Below are 6,235 nucleotides of genomic sequence, written 5' to 3' on the forward strand. Positions count from 1 at the left end.
CAGCAACCACATGGTGGCTCACAACCATCCATAATGAGATCTGACACCCTCTTCTGAAGTGTCTGAAGATAGCTACACTACACTTGCATGTAATAAATAAATACATCTTTTGAAGAAAAAAAGAAAACAAAAAAAAGTAACTCCTCTTTTACAGTGTATTTAAATGACTACCATATAATGCCTGAACTTATGACTATTATTAATAATGTTTGATGTGAAAGATATTGAATTTTTAAAGATACAAAGGAGTTATAGGTATAAAGTATATTTCAAATGTGTTTTTAGTAAAGAAGGTTAAGGAAAAGAGAAATGCTTTTGATTGGTAAAGATCCTTCCTCAATGGAAACTGATGAGAACCAAGTTAGAGGAGTGAAGTGTGTTGTGGAAAGATGGTGAGAATCTTTCCACATTAAGATTAAGACATCATTTCCATCTTAAGAACATGGCATGGTGAGAGCGGCCAGGTCCAAAATGGGCCCCCAAAAAGGCAGTGCTGCTGACAGGAAAAGCCATTACTTCGCTTATCGACCTCCAGCAACAGGGCCTCTAATTCCCTCTAATTCAAGCAAGCTCACAGCAGATGAAATGCCCCAGGCTTTCTGACTTGCATGCTCACTCCCACCACAACCTGCATCCCATGAGACTGGCAAGGCTCTTTCCACCACGCTGCTCTCTCTGCCTCCCAAGGGACAGCCTGGCAGGAAACCTTCCTTTCTACCCAGGCAGTGGTTTAGTTCAGTGGTTCCACTGTGTCTTCACTTATAATAACAAAGTCAATTATAGCTACAAGTTATTGAACTTTTAATGTCAGGATTCAATATCTTGAGATAATACTGATGCCTCATTCTGTTTACAGCAATAAGGCATTCTTAAGTACTGATCTTCTCTTAATAATTTTCAAAGAAATAACTTGCTCAGAAAGAAGGGCTTTGTTTTATTATTTAACTAAAAGAAACATTTTAAACCCATGATTAGATGCTATTTGTATGTTTTTTATGCTTCCACTTGCTATACAGCCCCTTCCTTAACAATAGGAAAAATTCCCTTCAAATGCCGTATGCCTGTAGCTAGAGAGGGCTCAGTGGTGTCAAGTGTCACTGCTCCTTCAGGGAACTGGCTTTAAGCTCCCAGCACTTATGCTGGCCAGCTCACAATTACCTGTAACTCCAGTTCCACTGTGTACATATGTACAACACACACCAACATACACACATGATCATGGTCCTCACTTAAAAAGACAAGTATTTAAATATATTTATAAATTTTGACTATTGAATAAAAAAATGACAGTAATAAATTGTCAATTTTTGCTAAAGCTTTGATTCCAACTGCATTAAAAATGGGCTAATTCAAGTAATTGAATATTTCTCTCATTTTTAGTGCTTCAATAGTTGTATAAAAAAATCTTTTTAAATTGCTTAAGATAGTATACTTGATATGTTCCTATGTGATAAAATAATGTTCCAGCCTTAGTTTGTTGTTGTTGTTGTTGTTGTTGTTTTGGTTGTGTGTTTTTCAAGACAGGGTTTCTCTGTGTAGCCCTGGCTGTCCTGGAACTTCCTCTGTAGGCCACGCTATCCTATAACTCAGTGAGATCCACCTACCTCTGTCTCTTAAGTGCTGGAATTAAAGGTGTGTACCGCCCCACCTGGCCAACCTTAATGTTAAAAGAAGAACATTATGGGCAGGCATAGTGGTGCCTGCTGCAAAGAGGGGCCTGACTCTGACAAAGCAGAAAGAATATTGTGTCCTTTCATCTCTGTGATGACTGCTTTGCTTACCCAGAGTTCCTGTCTTATCAAAGTCCAGTTTTCATGTTTAAAATAATTCAAGTGTTCACTTTTTCATTATTCAAAACAAGTTGGAAAAAATAAATCTACATGTTTGAGATTTTGGTTTGGTTTGGTTTGGTTGTTATTTTGTAATGTGGCTTGGTTTTATTTATACCCATAAATATTTTTTTTAAAAAATTTTTTTTTCTTTTTTGGTTTTTTCGAGACAGGGTTTCTCTATGTATTACAAACTACCCAAATGGAGAGAACACAGAAGTAAGGGTTTCTGGTATCTATTGCCTATACTGTGTAAACTTTTGGCCCATCTATGCACTTGACTCCTAAGATCTGTAGGGAAAGCAATCAGAATATTTGCTCTGTTCAACAATAGTAAGACCAGAAGCTTGACCCTGACTACACTGAACAAGCGACAACACAGAAAACAAACCACAGCTCCACATGAAAGGGAGAAAAATCCAAGAGTGGTGAGGATAAGGCTCCACCCAGGTCTCAAGTGTCAGGACAAAGCACAGTGGGCTGGGAGTGAAGAGCCTCAGTGCTTCCCGAGAGACGGGGAAGAAACCCAAAACCTACAAGGAAACACTTCCAGACAGATTTCAAAGGACTTCCCCTTTCCTCTTTGAACAGTGGGTAATAAAGAGGAGATAAGGGCCTAACTGAAGGGCTGACTCTGTTAAAGGGGGAGATGGTGATGGAGGCAGACGGGAAAGCGCTCCATGTCCAAGCCATGAGGAAGAAGCCTTCCTCTGAACCCAGCGGGCTGCGGAGCAGACCTCCTGAAGGGCATGCACCACTCCAGAAGAGAACAAATGTCTCCATGCCAAGGCAGCCAGAAGTTTGACAGAAAAAACAAATCTAGTTATTATGTTGATAAAACTTCTTTAAATCTTCCAAAAGAATAACAATATGAACTAACCAGTACCCCTAGAGCTCGTGTCTCTAGCTGCATATGTAGTAGAAGATGGTGTATTCAGCCATCACTGGGAAGAGAGGCCCCTTGGTCTTGCAAACTTTATATGCCCCATAGAGGAGAATGCCAGGACCAAGAAGTGGGGGTGGGTGGGTAGGGAAACAGGGTGGGGGGAGGGTATAGGGGACATTCAGGATAGCATTTGAAATGTAAATGAAGAAAATATCTAATAAAATAATTAAAAAATAAATCTTCCAAAAGAAATTCCATTCGTACATTTATATTTTGTTTGGGACCAGAAGGTGTGGCCGTGATACTCAAGATTACTACAGTTTGAATCCAAATACATTAGGTAAAAACAAACATTTTCCTACTAGTACACCGGGGGGTAGAAAGATGCCTCAGCAGTAACAGTGCTTACCCGAGCTTAGTTCTAAGGATTTACATCAAGTGGTTCACTATCACATGGAACTCCAGCTTCAGGAAATCTAATGCCTCTGGCCTCCAGGGGTACCTGAATTCTTGTGCACAGACACACACACACACACACACACACACCTGGAGAGGGAGGGAGGAAGGGAGGGAGAAAGATAATAAAGGGGCTGGAGAGATGGCTCAGCCATTAAGAGCACTTGTTCTTGCAGAGGATCTGGGTTTGGTTCCCAGCACCCATATGGTAGCTCACAACCATCTATAGATATACATATGGTATAATACATATATACATCAGACAAAACACTCATATCCATAAAATAAATAAATCTAAAAATGTTTAATTATTAATAATAATAAATCTTTTTAACTGACTGGGAGCAACCGATAGATTACTACCTCTCTAACTTTAATCCCACCTACCAGTTGTAGACACCTTTAAATTAACTCCAGTAGTCTAAATCAGAGTGCCTGTCTCCTTCCTCTGCTGCCTATAGTTCCTTGAAATTTTACTATGATATTTCTGTTACATCAGTGTAATCAGATACAGAGGACAGACCAGATCATGATGGAGAACACATTAATATGCTTCCTTGTAACCACTTCTTTCTTCTGAAGCTCTGACTTCCTGGTTAATCAGCCTCATCTTTATCAAGTCCTAAGATGAAGTCCTAGTCATGTGGAACATGAATTTGTTGCAGTAAATCTCCAATCCCAATAAGCCCATGCAAAGAATACATAACTCAGCTACAATATTTATAAGGTGCACACCTAGATTGAGCAGTTATACCAGTATACTACTCTATTCCCCAGCTATGAGATCCCTTGCTACTTGCAGCTTCTCTGGGCCACGTAGTTCTGCTTCATCTTCCTTCCACCTCCTCTTCCTCTGACTTCCCCTATCCCCTCCATCCTCTCATCTGCCTCATGCCTGGCTAATAGGAAACTATAAAAGGTACCATGAAAAGCTATTTCTGTGTTGCTACAATGCCAGAAGGTGCACCTGTGATGGATGCACTAGAGCTCAAGAAGAGGCTGAGGATGGAAAATAAAAATGTTTGTGCTCTAAAGTCAACATTACCCAGGAACCTGCTCACATGTTAGTCTACAGAAAGGATTCAGGGGACCACCTTGAACCTATTCGGGAAGAGGCCCATTAACCCGGGGGTGACTGCTACCTATAAGAAGGTTCAGAATCCAGAAAGCTGGCTGTATGTTGACCAAAAGACAAATCCAGGACCTAGAAACCCCACATGAATGTGACCACCATGACAGTATCAGTACCCAGAGACTGAAAGCACACTGCCCTCCGCAGCACAGGTTGCCCCGTCTATATAATTAGGGGTCAGCAACACATTGTTACTCAACAGGACATGGCACGCAAGAAGCAACCCATATGCTGACTTCAGGGCAAGCTGATACACAGAAATCTAAGTCCATGCTTTTCAAGGTGTGGGCCCAACATCCAAGAGTTGCCCTCACACTGACTAAAGGGCAAACCCAGTTCCAAGGAGGTAAATACACGCAAATAAGCATGGGCCCAAGTACACACTTCACCACACAGACCCAATACTAAAGGGAATGTCCCCACAATGGCCTGAAGAAAGAAGCAATACCTCGTATGGGCACTGACCACAGACAGGGTCAGTACCCATGGGAATGCCCATATGCTGAAATCAGTGCAGACCCAGAACCCAAGAAGTCAACTGGAGATATCCCAGTGGCAGTTAGTCAGGGGGATGACCATAAAATTATCCCAAGGCAGTTCCACATGCAAATGGGCACAGTAAAGAAAACACCAACATGACTGCTCCATCATATGGCTAAGGGGAAGGTTTATATATTAAATAATAGGGAGAAAATATCCAGAGGCACCTGGAAGACTCCAGAGCAGAGAGAGAAACAGAGTTGACATGGCCAGGGCTATCTGTGAGAGATGAGAAAAGAGCAGTGGAGGGTAACGGGGACTTGCAATTGTAAAGAGAATAAACTGGTATCTGGGAAGAAAGGGCTGGGAAGATAAAAGGGGCTAGGATGATGGCAGGGGGGGTGCTTTGAAATATAGAGAAAGTTCTTGTGAGTACACACTGAGAGAGCCAGGAGGCTGGCATGGGCTTTGATGTGCAAATATATATAAATGGGTATATGTGTCCCTTCTACCAGAGTTAAGAGAAAAGATTCCTTTTGGCAGATGGGAACCAATTTCATAAGTTCTTGAGGAATGCTTCCTTTTATCTAACCACCAGAAATCCTCCTATAGACCAGTATGAGCTCATTTTTGTATATATGGACTTTCTGTTGGACTGCCGAAGACCTTTCAAGTCCTAGTACCCAGGAGTACTCTGTACACTGCCCCTGGAACAGAACAAGTACCCAAGTGGGCAATTGCTCACTAACTTCAGGGAAGATCCAGCAGCCATGTGACCACACCCAAGATGACCATAGTGAAGGAAGAGTGCCCAGGTAAGCTTCACATGATACTTCCAAGGTATCCCCTGTACATAGGAAACTGCTGAAAAACTACTCCCAGTAGAGTTCCAATATCCATGATGTTACCTCCACACTTCCACCCTGAAGAAGCTCAATATCCAGGTGCCACACACACACTATCCTTCAGCAAAGGAAGGTCTTCAGAGATCTTCCCTGAAGTAAGATGTGGTTGGCTTCCTTTGTCACGCTGTTTCCCAATGCTCCACAATAGCCAGAAGACCACTTATGTACTGAGCTCAGAACAGAATTGATACAGTACATTAGCCAGAAGGCCACTGCACACTGCAACCCCTGTAGGCCCAATAACCTGGGAACAAATCACGTTGCCTCTATGGAAGGTCCAGATCCCAGGAGGCTTCTTGTACTACTGACCTGACAGTAGGTATAAAATTCATGGAGCCCCACATACACTATCTTTAGAACTGGCTCAGTAGCATGCCCACAGGCTTAAAAAGAAGCTAGCAAGAAGACTCTGTCTTCATAATGAAAATAACTGCCTTCTCTCTGCTAAATCATTGCAGAAAACCCATCTTATATCTTGTACTCTACCAAAACCCGAAACCCCATAAAGTCCATGTTTTACAGCTGAAGGTTTACACAATAGAAGTCT

This window comes from Mus pahari, chromosome 3 (genome assembly GCF_900095145.1).
Source record: "Mus pahari chromosome 3, PAHARI_EIJ_v1.1, whole genome shotgun sequence".
NCBI classification, from domain to species: domain Eukaryota; kingdom Metazoa; phylum Chordata; class Mammalia; order Rodentia; family Muridae; genus Mus; species Mus pahari.